The following is a 16,801-nucleotide window of genomic DNA, read 5'->3' on the forward strand; positions in this document are numbered from 1 at the left end:
GACATGAAAGCCATTATCTTCAGGATATTGCATTCTAATGAGGGATATTCCATGTATACAAACATATATAAATATATGTACATATATGTTCTTATATATTTGTATTAATTTACACAAAGATATACACATATAGATTTAGCATGCTTATAAGTATATATACATATATACTTATAAATGTATATGCACATATTCTCATATATATATATATATATATATTTAGATAGAAAGATATAGATCTGAATACATGGCTCTCATCAAAAATGAGATGATTCAGGCTAGTTCCAATGGTTTTATGATAAAGAAAGCCAGCTGCACTTAGAGAGAGGATTGAGAACTAAGGGTGGACCACAGCATAGTATTTTTACTTTCTTTGTAGTTGTTTGCTTGCAATTTGTTTTCTTTCTCATATTTTTCTTTTTTAATCTGATTTTTTTTTAATGCAGAATGATATGGGAAATATGTATAGAAGAATTGTATATGTTTAACATATATTGGATCACTTGCTGTCTAGGGGAGGGGAGAAGAGAAAAGATAGGAAAAAATTAGAACACAAGGTTTTATAAGGGTGAATGTTGAAAACTATTAATGTATATATTTTGAAAATAAAAAGCTTTAATTAAAAAAAAAGAAAGACTGGAAAACAACATTTTGCTTTTTTTTTTAAAGAAAGGTTTTCATCCTTATACAATGTGTATATCAAGAATGAAGAGGGGAAGGCTGAAATCAGCAAGATCTGTTAGAAGGCTCTTAGATGTGTTATTATTAGATTACAGATTTAATGAATTATGTCAGCTATTGTATTTATATATTATTTATAATATTATTTATATTTGTATATCTCATATCATTATAAAATGATATCTTATGCCTTTCAAAACTTAATCATTTTGGATCTGACCCCACTCATTTGAAATTCATTATTTAGTCCAGGTAGGGCTTAAATTGTCCTTTGTATTTTTACTGGTGTGAAAAGAAACAAAACAAAATAAAACACAGCTTTGTAAACAAATGTAAGACTGTGAATAAGACTTTAGGAAGAATATTTACTCTATTTAAGCTAAGTAACTTTAAGCTTTCAGAAATCTCCATGGTTTTGCCTTTGGTTATGGAGAAAGAACACTGACCATAAATTTATTGATTATTTGCTAATCTAATTAATAAATTTATTATTAATGACTCAGAAACTCTATATTTCATGGTTTTCATTCTTCTCAGTAGACAGCCTTAGCATCAGCAAGGTCTCATGGCTCATCCTACTTGTGTGAACTTGGAAAAAATAATAAAAGTACTGTCTGCCTGCAACTCTTTAATACTGTGGGGTATAAAGAAGTTATGAATCTACATTTCTAGAGGGCATTCTTTTTTCACTGAGAATTCTCTACATTAATGAAATAATAAGTCAGTTTTGTATGTCATTTTTTATACCACATTTTAAAGATAAATTATCATCATTGATGTACTTACAGACTACTTAAGCACATTATATATCTCTTCTTTTGTTTCTCCTACAACTTTGATTCTTCCAAGATTGGGGTATTCGATGATTCATAGCAATTTTATAGATTGTAGCATTATGCATAGAATGTTGGTGCTTAAAATATGATCTTTGATATTAGGGATCAGTTTAACTTCATTGAAAATGCCAAGCAATTTCCCAGTTATAATCTTGCTGAGTTTCCTCTTCATTTTAATCTCCCAGGTGTCAGAGATATCTCACAGCTATTGTCCATCTTTAATGCCTGTTCAATATATATAGTCAAGATATTTGTACTAAAAAGCTAATTCTCCCCATTTAATTGCATAGCATGAAAAAGATAACAGCAGCATTGCAGTAAAATGGATAGAGCATTTGGTTTGGAGTTAAGAAAATTTGAATTTAAATACCACCTCAGAAAGTTCCTGTTTTCATCTCTTGCTTAACTTTAATCTTATATAGGATTATAGGGTTTTTTGAAGTGCTTTATATATTATCTTGTTTAATTTTCTCAATAACTCTATAAGGTAACTGCTATTATTATCCCATCTTGCAGAAGAGGAAACTGTGCAGATCTGGGAGCTTAAATGACTTGGTCAAGACCATTCAACTAAGTAGTAAATATTACAGTCACAATTTGAACAAGGTCTTCCTGTCTCCAAGTCCTCTGTTCTATGGATCAAACCACCTATATGACTCCTCATTAGAATAACATGTGAAGCCTTTTGCAAATCATAAGATATCATGTAAATATGACTTATATTGCTATTATTGTTATGTTTTTGGTGATATGGCTAATGTGTAAATATATTTTGTATGATTTCATATGTACAATTGATATAATTTTGCTTGCCTTCTCAGTGAATGGGGAAGGATGTGAAGGAGGGAGAGAATTTGGAATCCAAAATTTAAAAAGAAAGGAATGTTAAAAATAAATAAATAATGATTTAAAAAATATAAAGTAATCAACTTAGTTTTTTCTCTGAAGATTATGTACTTTATCAGTTTTGAATGTCTTTGTATCTCACTGAGGAAGCCTGGATCTGGAGGCTTGACGTAATCAGTTAAATATTCTGTGCAAATAGGGACATCTGGTAAACCATCTGGAAGTGCATCTAGAGGGAATTCCTTTTGCATTTGGATATTGTGGAAATAACTTCTTTGACAGTGAGGATATCTACTTGTTTATCTTGATAATAATTTATATACATAATATGATTGAATGAGTCTGGAAAAGTAAGTTTTAATTATGTGAGATATGCATACATTACATAGTTTGTAAGAAATGTGTATTTTTTCACTACCTAACTTCAAAATGAAAGACTCATTACTGACTAGGTAAGAATACCTCCATGTCACATTCACCTCTATCCAGTGGTAGTGGATGCAACAAATTTCAGATATTATTAGGTCTCTGCTCCTTTGAAAATCAAAGTGTATATTTTTACAAGTTTGAGGTTGCAAATAATCATCTGGCATTAATCAGAAACCAGAGGATAAGTTTATGTGAAAGAGGAATTTGGATAAGAAGCTGTGTATCAGATTCAAAAGAAATGAGTAACCACCTGATGGATTGAATCTGGGTCTTAGTTTAAATAAGAGTTGAGAGAATAAAACAAGTGACTCTCCCTACCACTTGTAACATATAAAGAGACAATTTCCCCCCAGCTTTCCCCCAGACTATATTTTATATCTATCCTTTGACATTTTGCATTTAACTTCTTCTGTATCCTACCCCATGTTATCTCTCACCTTATACCTCTTGGATTGAGAGAAACCATCAAATAAATACAACTACTGTTTCTATACAGGATATGTCAATCACTTGTCCTGTGATATCACTTGCTGATCTTGTGATTCCTTAGTAAAGTCTTCCTTCCTTATTCATTCCTATAAAACTGAAATTCAAGTTTCTACAAAGCATAGACTATCTCATCTATCCCCCCATAGCTTCAGGCTTACTACAAAACCTGAAGTATAGTAGTTACTTAAATGATTTTTCATTTATTCACTCATTCAAAAGTAGGAATCACAAGCATTTCAAGACCTGGGATGGAAAATGCCATCCATATCCAGAGAGAAAACTATGAAGACTAAAGATAAATTGAAGCATAGTATTTTCAACATTTTTTATTTTTTTTTTTCTTTCTCATGTTTTTTTCCCCTTTTAATCTGATTTTTCTGGAACAATGTGACAAATATGGAGCTACAATTAAAAGAATAGCACACATTTAACCTATATCAGACTGCTTGTTGTCTTGAGTAGTAAAGGAGGAAGGGAAAATATTTGGAATGTAAAATCTTACAAAAATAAATGTTTAAAACTATTTTTATATATATTTGGAAAAATAAAATACTATTGAGGAGGAAAAAATCCTTGGAATCAGAGGCAAAGACTATGTTGAATTGAGAAAAGCCAAATAAACCATTTACTCTGAGTCTCAGAGAAATGGGTAGTACCTGTCTTTTGTATTCTTGGGTAGAGGTCATATTCTTTCTGCTACTTAAATGGGCAATGTTATCAGGTATCAGAACCTACACATCCTACCTGTAACATTATTGAGTAGGATGATCAATTAAAATGACACTTAGAAATCACAAAGTTTAATCTTTAGTGGTGCTCTGAGGAATTCAGACTGAGATCATAAAGTAGATCAGAAAGAGTTTAAGCTATCAGCTTTAGCTAGTGCATCTGTGGAAAAAAAGTTCAACATTGAATGTTTGTGCAGTTTTCAAATCTTTAAAGGTCAAGCAGGCAGGATCAGAGATAAGCCAACTGTATTCCCCAGATTGGGATCACTCTGCCCTATAGGATTTTTAGATGCTCTTGTATAAGGGCCACAGATAAGTGGCTGATTTGCTGTAGTATTTGGTGACATGGGCAGTGCCTCAAACTACTACTTATCTTAATGTTTCTTTTGGTCTAATAATAGTTGTACTTTTCTAATGCCAAATTCACCAACCAACAAAATAAGGAAAAACAGAATTTAGTTAGAAATAATTTATACTTCACAATATCAGAGTGTGTATCATTGACTCCTTGGTTAATCTGGTAAAGGATATATATAGAACCCTTCTCAGAATAGTGTATTTATATCCATAAAATAAAATAAATAGGATGATGAAAGAAATTATATTAATTATATTAAAATGCAGTTTTTAATATATATGTATATCTATACACAATATCTACACACATACACATACATAGAATATATGTACACATGTATAGATATATGTGTGTATGAAATAGATATATTTCACAGATCCCAGATTTAGAATTCTACCTTTAATGTAGTCATAGAAACCACAAGAAAGAATAAATTCCTGGAATGTTTGGAAATGAAAGGACTTTTTGAGATGGTGTTGTTTGTCCTTTGTTCTTGAAGAGGACCATGACATCCAGGAGGTGATATCATGACATTTAAGTAAATTAGATTTCAGTGATGGAGGGCTGGGCAAGGTCACTTGCCTCACTTTCCTCTCTAGAGTCATCTGGTTCCAGTGACAAGATGGAGATCAAGATGACTGAAGATGGTCTTGGATGGAATGAGAGACCTTGGCCTTTTTAAGCTAAGATCTTCAAAAAGTCTCAATCCACCACCTATATCTTTAGTTAAATTAGATGAGTTGCTGAGAATCAGCCTTCATCCACAGGGAAAATACTACAAGGATAATATTTATTCCTTTCTACTTTACCTTTTAGAGATACTGAAGGGCCATTTAACAAAGCTAATTAAGAAATGGTAAGACAATGGAATATGGAATATCACATACCGTATTACCTCCTTGGAAATCCTGGGGTCAGGAAGAGAACCAACACTCCCTTGGCAGTGTCGCCAATAACAAAGTGGCGGCTTCCCAGGAGGGTGTTTCATGTGCACAACATACAAATCTGTGTTACTCTATTCAGTCTTAGAACAAAGTGTAGTTGTATAACATACTCCAACAGAGTAGTTGGACTCTTAAGCAGATGCATGCCAGACTCTCTCCCATCTTTATTTAACTGGTTCCTACTTCCATGAATCTACACAATACATGAACTTAATTGCTTTTTGCTGTAACTCTTATTCTGAACAGTGTTAAATAACATAACCTCTATTTCATGCTTTAAGGAAAATTCTTCAGCCATTCAGAATTGATTGTGGTGTTGAAAATTGGGTCATGTTATCTGGCCTATAATAAAAATAACCAAAACATCTCTTTTCCATGCACAGTCAGTTTCTAGCTAATCTAATGTCAAGTGAACTAGAACAGCCTAATTCCCTTAATCATTTTAATTAACTACTATGTAAGTTTTTATCTAAATAAGTTTAAATATATATTAATGCCACAATTAGATAATTAACAATAGTAAAGTAATCAAAAGCTGATTAGAAAACTCTAAACTTTGTGTTATGTTTCCTTAAATAGAATTTGAACATAATATAACATGGAATTAAGAAAAAGAAAACATGTGGACTGATTTAAGGTGATTATATCCTTTGTTTTACTCTAAATGTTACTATCAGATTTTAACTCTGGAATTTATAATTCTTGTCTATATTTATTAGTGAATATTTAAAACTCAATAGCTATACATTACATATATATAGTATGAGCAGGGAAGGAGATTATTTGGTCACAAAGAGAGAATTAAGGATAATAGATGAAAAATCTGAATGGTACATTGGTGTCTTCTGAGATATTCTTTTTTTTAAAATTATAGCTTTTTGTTTATAAGATACATGCATGGGGATTTTTTCAGTATTGACAATTGCAAAACCTTTTGTTCCAACTTTTCCCCTCCTTCCCCTTACCCCTTACCCCAAATATCAGGTTGACCGAAACATGTTAAGTATGTTAAAATATAAGTTAAATACAATATATGTATACATGTCCAAACAGTTATTTTGCTATACAAAGAGTCAGACTTTGGAATAGTGTACAATTAGCCTGTGAAGGAAATAAAAAATTCAGGCAGACAAAAATAGAGGGATTGGGAATTCTATGTAGTGGTTCATAATCATCTACCAGAGTTCTTTCACTGGGTGTAGCTGGTTCAATTCACTACTGCTGTATTGGAACTGATTTGGTTCATCTCATTATTGAAGAGGGCCACTCCATCTGAATTATCATATAGTATTGTTGTTGAAGTATATAATGATTTCCTGGTCCTGCTCATTTCACTCATCATCAGTTCCTATAAGTCTCTCCAGGTCTTTCTGAAATCATCCTGCTGGTCATTTCTTACAGAACAATAATATTCCATAACATTCATATACCACAGTTTATTCAGCCATTCTCCAACTGATGGGCATCCATTCAGTTTCCAATTTCTGTCCACAACAACGAGGGCTGCCACAACATTCTTGCACATACAGGTCCCTTTCCCTTCTTTAAAATCTCTTTGGGATATAAGCCCAGTAGTAACACTGCTGGATCAAAGGGTATGCACAGTTTGATAACTTTTTGAGCATAGTTCCAAATTTCTCTCCAGAATGGCTGGATGTATTCACAATTCCACCAACAATGTATCAGTGTCCCTGTTTTCCCATATCCCCTCTAACATTCCGCATTATCTTTTCCTGCCATCTTAGCCAATCTGACAGGTGTGTAGTAGTATCTCAGAGTTGTCTTAATTTGCATTTTTCTGATCAATAATGATTTGGAACACCTTTTCATATGACCAGAAATAATTTCAATTTCTTCATCTGAAAATTGTTCATATCCTTTGACCATTTATCAAGTGGAAAATGGCTTGATTTTTTATAAATTAGAGTCAATTCTCTATATATTTTGGAAATGAGGCCTTTATCAGAATCTTTGACTGTAAAAATGTTTTCCCAATTTATTGTTTCCCTTCTAATATTGTCTGCATTAGTTTTGTTTGTACAAAACCTTTTCAATTTGATATAATCAAAATTTTCTATTTTGTGGCCAGTAATGATCTCTAGTTCTTCTTTGGTCATAAATTCTTTCTTCTTCCACAAGTCTGAGAGGTAAACTATCCTATGTTCCTCTAATTTATTTATAATCTCATTCTTTATGCCTAGGTCATGAACCTATTTTGACTTTATATTGGTGTATGATGTTAAGTGTGGGTAAATGCCTAGTTTCCGCCATTCTAGTTTCCAATTTTCCCATCAATTTTTGTCAAACAGTGAGTTCTTATCCCAAAAGCTGGGGCCTTTGGGTTTGTCAAACACCAGAGTATTAAGGTTATTGACTGTTTTGTCCTTTGAACCTAACCTATTCCACTGATCAACTAATCTATTTCTTAACCAATACCAAATGATTTTGGTAAGTGCTGCTTTATAATATAATTTTAGATCCGGTACAGCTAGGCCACTTTCATTTGATTTGTTTTTCATTAGTTCTCTTGAAATTCTTGACCTTTTGTTTTTCCATATGAACTTTGTTGTTATTTTTTCTAAGTCATTAAAATAGTTTTTTGGGAGTCTGACTGGTATAGCACTAAATAAATAGATTAGTTTAGGTAGTATTGTCATCTTTATGATATTTGCTTGCCCTATACAAGAGCATTTAATATTTTTTCAGTTGGTTAGATCTGACTTTATTTGTGTGGAAAGGGTTTTGTAGTTTTGCTCAGATACTTTCTGATTTTTCCTTGGCAGATAAATTCCTAAATATTTTATACTATTGGTAGTTACTTTAAATGGAATTTCTCTTTGTAACTCTAATTGTTGGATTTTGTTGGTGATCTATAGGATCTTTTTTCAGGTGTTTGATGAATTCTTTCAATGACTATTTTACCTTCTGATTCTATTATGTGTGGGCAGTTCTCCTTAATGATTTCCTCTAAAATGGCTCTAGTATCTAGCCTCTTTTTTATCATAATTTTCGGGAAGTCCAATAATCCTCAGTAGGTATTTAACATTTTTAATAATTTTTCATTTTTTTGGTTTTGCTTGACTGATTCTTGATGTCTTAATGAATTATTTATTTCTGTTTGTTAAGGTCTGGTTTTTAATGAGTTATTTTCTTCATTAGCTTTTTTTAGTGAGTTATTTTCTTTTTCCAATTCACAAATCCTACTTTCCTGGGAGTTCTTTATCTTTTCTGATTCACAAATCCTACTTTCCTGGGAATTCTTTACCTTTTTCAATTCACAACTTCTGTTTCCCTACACTTTCTGGGAGTTTTTTACCTTTTCCAATTCACATTTCAGGAAGTTGTTACTCTCTTGCATAGCTGCTCTTTCTTTTCCCCAGTTTTCTTCTAGCTCTCTTTTAAGATTTTTAATGGTCTCTTCTAGGAGAGCATTATGTGATGGGGGCCAGGTAACATCCCTCTTTGGGGCATTGTCTGGAGACTGTTTGCTATTAGTCTCCTTGGCGTTGAAAACCTGCTCTCTTTCTGTATAGAACCTATCAATTGTCTTTTTGATTTTTTTACTCATTTTTTTAAAGTCTGTAGGGTCTGCCTTCAGGGCAAAGAGGTTACCAGCTTCCTCTGCAGATCATATATGGGCAGTAGCTGTCTTGCAAATGAGCTGCAAAGAATGGCTGAGCTTTGGGAATGTTCTGGGAAAAAGTTCCCCATTGGAAGTGATTCAGGCCGGGGCTGGGGGGAGGAACGAGCTGCAGAAATGCCCAGTGAAGAACCCCACTGTGTAGATTAATGACTGCCCTGGGGCTAGAGGCTTAGCAGTGGAAGTGTCACTACCCCAAGCCAAAGCCCACTATTGGACTGTGGGTATTAGCAGTTGACCAGAAAATAGCCCCGCAGGGACCAGAAGTGTCTCTGCCCAGGGAAGCACAGTCCCACTGTGGAAGTTCTATTATCCCAGGCCAAGCCCCCCACTTCCCTGGGCTGTGATTCCCTGCTGTGAAGATTTGTGACTGCCCCGGCTGTGCTGCAGAATGCAGCTGCATAGCTGTGCTGTGGTCTATGCTGAGTCACTTCTGGTTTTGGTTGGGTTCTTGTTAGGTTCTGGTGTTTTTTAGAGTACCCTCTACCTTGGCTTTAATTTCTCTGCTGGTCTACTGCTTTTCAACCAAGGCAGAGCAGTCAGCCTATGGCAGAGTCATCTCTGTAAATTTTCTAACCACAGAGGCTGCCCCTGCCGGTTGTGCTCAATATGCTTGTCTGTAGTTCTATCCCTGCCTGTACTGGTCTGTTCCTGGCCACTCAGGACAAACCTTTTCTGGCGATCTTCCAGATTATCTTTGGCTGGTAAGTTGTTGTACTTCTAATCTTTGTGAATTTTTACCAGTCAAGCACTATTTTGAGGCTGAATTTAATAATTGGTCGTGAGCTTAGAAATTCATGTGTGCCTTCTCTGCCATCTTGGCTCCACCCTCCAAGATATATTTTAAAAAAGGTAGAGGGGAGAAGTGATGAGGGACTTTGAAGAGGTCCCCTATTGAAGGGTCATAGGAAGCATGAAGGGAAGACTACAATAGTGATTTTTTTCCAGTGGAAGAAGTGCCAGAGCAAAAGATATACAGGATCCAGTGAGATACCAAAACAGACTCTGACAGACTGTCTAATCAGCTTTTTTCTCCTTCCTGCAGTCTGGTAAACCTAGACTGCAAATTTCCCTTTTTGTACATCACATTCTTCCATCTCTGAGACTTTTCCATCCTCCCACCACTGGAAACCTCTTGCTCTTGCTTCTTACAAAATCCCTTACTTCTTTCAAGAACCAGTCCAACCACCATTTCCAGTATTAAACCTTTTTTTAACTATTTCACACCAACAGCTTGCTTCTCTCTCTCTCTCTCTTTCTCTCTCTCTTCTTCCTCCTCCTCCTCCTTTTCTTCCTCCTCCTTCTCCTTCTCCTCCTCTTCCTCTTCTTCCTCATATTTCAATTACCTTTCATTATTTTAAATGTATCAGTATAGATATACTGGCTCCTCATTTTTGTAGTAATAGGAGGACTAGTATTTGTTGTTTTCCCAACAGTAACCTACCACAATGACTAGCATATATTAGGTATTTAATAAATACCTCTTTCTTGATTGATTTCAAAAATATTTAAGCCATATTATCAAAAGCTTCTTACAAAGCATTAGAAAAAAAATAACAACCAAAAGTATGTTTCTAAATAGCTTAGGTTAAATCTTTATTAACTCTTTTCATCATGTCACCATTAAAATGACATTTTACTTTGACATCAAAGTAGGGCTTTCTCTGTCAGGTTGAAATGAACACAAAATGCTTTTTAGAGGCAATTGACCATGAACTACATCTGGAATGCTCAAACCTTATTCCTGCCTCTTGCAATCTTATCTACTATTTGACGTGGTTGAGGAGGACTCAACCAAACCCACCTATGAAAGATTCTAGCCTACTCATCCATTGCCCACATAGGCTGAATAGCAATTATTATTCAGATTAACTCTACTATAACTATCCTTAACCTTACTATCTATATCATAGCTACTCTAATCACATTTCTAACCCTCAATTTCTCAAACATCACCAAAACCAAATCTGTAGGTGGCTTAGAAATCCCTTGCTTTTTTCATTGTGTAATTCAAATATAACCTTCTTTTATTATAAATTTATTGGTAAATGCTTTTATACTGCAGACCTTTACAAAATTCTTTTCATTTTATGATAGTTCTCTTGTAAAAAAGCAAAAAAAGGGCATAAATGAAAATACATTGATTTCATCTGAAATGACATGCAGCATTTCACAAGTGTAGCATCTTCCTCTCACCTCTCTATTAAAACAAACATGTTTTCTCTCCTTTCTACTCCCTTGGAGAAAAGGAAAAGAAAAGAAAAACAAATTTCTTGAACATAAGCAAGCAAAATAAATAATCTCGATATCTAAATAGGAATATATAATATTCTGTATGCAAGTTAAAGTTACCTCTGTAATTGATTGCATGTTTAATCAGTCCTCAGAATCACAATTACTTTACCAAACAGAGTTCTCAGAGCTTTTTGAGTCCTAGCTTCTTCCTCCTTGTTTTTAGCTGAGTCAAACAGTATGCATTATTTATTAACTTTCTGTGTATCATTCTAAAAATGCTTTTCAGAAGGATTATACCCATTTGCAGATCCACCTATTGTAAATCTAATAGGAGCTATTTTTTAAAAACAAACAAAAAGATATGTTATTAACTAATTTTATTTTTAAAAAAGAAAATTGGAGCAGCTAGGTGGCACAGAGGTTAGAGTAACAGCCCTGAAGTCAGAAGGACCTGACTTCAAATGTGGCCTCAGACACTTAACAATTTCTAGCTGTGTGACCCTGGGAAAGCCACTTAACCCCAATTGCCTTAGAAAAAAAAGAGGAAAATCAAATTACAGTATCAAAGATTTTTAAAAAAGAACAAATCACAACAAATGGAGAAAAATAAAAGACATACTTAGGAACTATTTTGTTCAACTACATGTCAATAGACTCAACAACTTAAATGAAATAAATGAATATTTACTCCCCAAAATGAGATTTCCAAATTAAAAAAAAAAAAAAAACAAGAAATAAAGAATTTAAACAAATTCAGAGGAAGAAATGTGGCAAGATATAAATGAATTTGCATAGGGGAAAATTGATTCATAAGTCAATTCTATGATTCAAAGAACTTATTTCAGAGCTATATAAATTGTTTGACAAAATAGCAAAAGAAGGGATGTCATGAAAATTTCATCTATGACATAGATATGGTCTTGTAACATAAATCAAGAAAAATAAAAACAGAACAAGAAAAATCAGATTAATATCCCCAATGTCATAGATAACACTTAAAATATTATCAATGAGACTAAAACAATACATCAAAAAGATTTTGCAGTAAGACCAGTTTCAGCCTATACCAGTAATATAGGACTAGTTTTATATTAGGAAATGTATAAACTTAATTAACCTTACAGATAACACTATCAACAAAAATCATATAATGTATCAATAGGTGCAAAAAGGCTTTTAAGAAATTTTAACACCTATTCTGGCATAAAATTACTAGGAAACATGGGAATGAATGAATTTTTCCCTTAAAATGATTAATACTATATATTTAATAACAACAGCTACCATTATTTGTAAAGATAGTTGTATAGAATTCTTTTTAATAAATTTAGGAATGTTGAAACAAGAACTTGATTGTCCCCTCTTTTATTTGACAGAGAAATATGACACTTAAAATTGTTAACTGTAGCAATAAAATAAGAAAAAAATTAAAGCAATAAGCCATAGTTAAAGAAGAAACACAATTATGTGTTTTTACAAGTTCCACCTTCTATGCTGCTTTTCTTCAATGAAATATAAGTTCCTTAAGTGCAGAGATTTTTTTTTCTTTTTTTAAATTCCTAAATGTGTCTTCCTTAATAAATATTTGTTGAATCACATTGTATTGCAATGAATTGCATTTGATTTGAATTGTGAGACCTCAAAAACTCATTTTTCTCCAAGTTTCAAAGACTTTTAGTTTCTTTTCTAGTTGCACTTTAAGAAATCAGATGATAATCATTTTCCAAAATAAAAGGAGAAGAATTTGAGTTACTTTACAGAATTAATGAGTTCTGTTTTGAGAAGTTGATGAATACTGTGATAATCTTGTTTCTGAGGCAACATTTATTAGGCAATATTGATAAATGGAGAAGGTATCTAAGCAGAATTTTTAATGTCATATTGCATCTCTTTATTTCTATGACTGTTATCAAAGTTATTATTTCTGAAATTTGGATATTAACCAATTCTTTACCTTAACAAGACACACAACAACTCCCTAACTCTAGACTTTAAAAATATCTTATGTTTAATGGATTCTTTTTTCCCCTAATTCCTTGGTTGTATGTTTTAGAAACATTTCCTCATTTTAAGGACACTATCTAATCATATTTTTTCTCCCTGGTCTCTTTAAGACTTTATTTCAATTTAAATCAATAATATATATTAGATACTTATTATGTATAATTCATTTAACCATTCTTAGGTATTGAAAAACAAAAACAAAACAAAGTAAATTCTTGCCCTCATGGAGCTGACAGTCCTTAATAATAAACAAATGTATGCATATATCTATGATGGTAAAAGTAACTTTTTGTTTTCTTTCTTTCTTTTTCTTTTCTTGAGGCAATTGGGGTTAAGTGACTTGCCCAGGGTCACACAGCTAGGAAGTGTTAAGTGTCTGAGGCCAGATTTGAACTTAGATCCTTCTGACTTCAGGGCTGGTCCACTGCACTACCTAGCTGCCCCTGGTAAAAGTAACTTTCACTGGAATAACCCCCCCCCCAAAGAAAAGGAAAAAGAAAACACCCAAATTTGATTATTTTTATTTTAAAGCATTTTAATTAATCACTTCTTCCATTTCTACATTTTCCTACTTTTGACTCACTATATATCTTCCTGGAGTTTTAAACTAAAGGCTAAGCCAATCAAACAGGAGTTTTGGATTATGGCAATATGACATTTGTTGGATTATTTTTCTCTTTATTTCAACTGCTTTACAAGAAGTAGTAGTTGAAATAAGGAAGCGAGAGACACAAAAATAGGGAATACAACTAAAAAGCAAAATTAAAGTAAGGATCAAAATAATCCAAGTCATTTACAATATTTTCTATTTATCTCAAAATTCCTTCAAAAGAGAACTGACCAAACTTTTTTTTTTTATAGACTTGATATTTTAAATATCAGAAGATGATATAAAAGAAGCAGAAGGAACAGATGTCAGGGTTGTATTTCTCAATTACTTAAAAAAAGAACTTATTAAGCATCTAGTGGGTGTTGAGTTACACACCAGACATGATAAGACATGCACAAGAAATAGAAGACACAGAACCTATTCTTTTTTTTTTTTTTTAAATTTTTATTTATTTATTTATTTAATAGCCTTTTATTTACAGGTTATATACATGGGTAACTTTACAGCATTAACAATTGCCAAACCTCTTGTTCCAATTTTTCACCTCTTACCCCCCCACCCTCTCCCCCAGATGGCAGGATGACCAGTAGATGTTAAATATATTAAAATATAAATTAGATACACAATAAGTATACATGACCAAACCGTTATTTCACAGCACCTATTCTTATGGAATTACCCAGAATCAAATATTTTATTTAATGTTTTCTCTATTAATATCCTATTTGGTGTTTCATCGGGGCATAAAATCCTGCCATCTCTATTCATGCTAGGTCCTTCCAAAAGACAGTAACCTTTCTGAGTCCAGGCATTATTTTGTTTTTACCCTTGAATCCCCAGTTATTTACATAATGCAGAGCATAAAGCCGACATTAGATATGTTCTGTTGAAGAAATAACATGTTTTCATTTCAGATCAAAAGATTAAATAAAAAGTGAAACATGCAATAAAGTCTTATAAAACTACAAAATTCAATATTTTAATTGTAGTCCAACAAAAATACCATAATTTTCCTAATTAAGGACAAGACTCGCTAAGTTCAGAGTTTCATTAATAAAAGGCCGCCAACATCATGTAGAATTTTTAATCCACAGTAATTCCAGAAACATGGAGAGGTTTCAATCAATGGCTTTTGATTTTTTTGGCTACTAGGGTCCTACAACATCTGACAGAATGAAACCTGAGGGAATATAGGAGAACCAGAGATAATGCCAAAGATAGCTGTCCTATTTTTGAGCAACACCTTTGTTCACTTTCAGAATAAGCCAAGAAAATAATCTTCCTCTGGGGAAATATAAAATATATAAGAATCACAAACATATTCATAGAGGAAAGTCACCCAGGTGAAGAGACTTTATATATCCATCTTATTTTGGCTCAAAGAGTTCTCACGTAGCCTTTTCATGCTTCTTGATTCCAACAGGAACTGTCCTCCAACTGTAATAGAGTTCATCAGCCTCAAATACAAAATCAGCACTGGGTATCTTGGATTTCTTATAATACCTCTAAAAAGCAATCTGGAGAGAGAAGAGCTGCCACATTTTAAATATATGAACATTGATTATTATCTTCCCACTCCACCCCAAAGATCAACAGTCCTCACTTTATTTATTGTAATACTCCAACCAAGGAGTGTGCACACAGATAAAATATTTCTTTCAAAATAAATCAGTCAGTAACCATTTATTAAGCAATTACTATTTGGTAGATACTGTGATAGATGCTGGGGATACAAATAGAAAGAATGAGTTCTTACTAACAAGGAGCTTCCATTCTAATGAAATGAAAGGAACACTAAAAATTAACATAAATTGGTATACATAGAGCAAATAGATATAGAATAGTTAAATACAAGTTAATGAGAGAGACAGAGAAAGCAAGGTAAAGACAAACAGAGACAGAAGAAGAGACAGAAAGACAGACCCACAGAGAGAAGAATGAAACATTTCACGGAAATGATACTTGAACTTCTTTGAAGGAAATAGAGCAATTTAATAAGGTTAAAGAATGGAAAGTATCTCTCTCAACTGGGGGATGACTTTTCCTTGGAAATTAAGAAAAAATCATTCTAGATCCTCATCCTAATTAGTAAAAAGAGCATAGCAAGAGATGATGTGATAGAAAATTATATAACCTGACAAATAACATAGAATAACATAACACAATGTAAAATTAAAATAAAACAAAGTAAAAGAAAAGCCCATAGTACCTTGGCCCACCATTATTAAACAATTGGGGTTGTGTATCTCCATTATGTAGGGCAATCTTAGCACTTGTTTGGGATCCTCTCTGAGAAGTCTTTACTCCCAATTTCAGAAAATCTATCTCAAAGCTAATAATTGCCAAAACAAATAGCTTTCACATTATGAGAGCTGATGTCTGGGTGTAGAAGTTTTACAAATGCATTTCAGCTTCCAGTGTTTAAAAATGCCCCTTTAATAACATGTGGTTACTAAGTAAACAATTCATTTTTCTTCTAAATGAGTGTTCAGACTGAAGAAATGGAAAGCTAATGAATTTTCCTGCTGCCAAATAGAATCTCTATGTGATTTGAAGGGTTTTCTTGAATTCCTCTTTATTTGCTTAGATTATCTAATTTAGATCAAAAATGTTTACAGGACTAGGAGTCTTGTGGATAATACAGGACATACTTCTTTGCCTATCTTGACAATCTAGGTTTCAATAATTCAAATAAAATCTTCATCAAAAAAACGAAATTGAGAATAACAATAAGAATATTTATATGTGCTTATGAGGTTGGGAAAGAGCCTGTATACATTCTTAGCTCATTTGGTCTTCATAAAAACCCTGAGTTAGTCACTATTATTAATATTTTATAAAAGAGGAAATTGAGGCAGACAGTCGTTAATTGACTTGCTCAGGGTCACAAAGCTAGTAAATGTCAAATATCTGAAGCTGAATTTGAACTCAGATCATCCTGACTCCAATACCAGTGCTCTATTGAATGTTCCACCTCTTAGTCTCTACAGTCATCTAAATCTAT

The 16,801-nt window shown here is 32.9% G+C and overlaps 1 long non-coding RNA gene across 1 annotated transcript; it reads left to right on the forward strand.

Annotated features, from left to right (window-relative positions):
* Positions 1-4,902: 4,902 nt before the first annotated feature.
* On the forward strand, positions 4,903-15,426 carry LOC116421113. Its single transcript, XR_004231429.1, has 3 exons — positions 4,903-5,220; positions 5,888-5,945; positions 15,221-15,426. It is a non-coding gene; the product is annotated as an uncharacterized LOC116421113 (long non-coding RNA).
* Positions 15,427-16,801: the final 1,375 nt, after the last annotated feature.

The sequence above is a fragment of the Sarcophilus harrisii genome, chromosome 2 (genome assembly GCF_902635505.1).
Source record: "Sarcophilus harrisii chromosome 2, mSarHar1.11, whole genome shotgun sequence".
In the NCBI taxonomy this organism is placed as follows: Eukaryota; Metazoa; Chordata; class Mammalia; order Dasyuromorphia; family Dasyuridae; genus Sarcophilus; species Sarcophilus harrisii.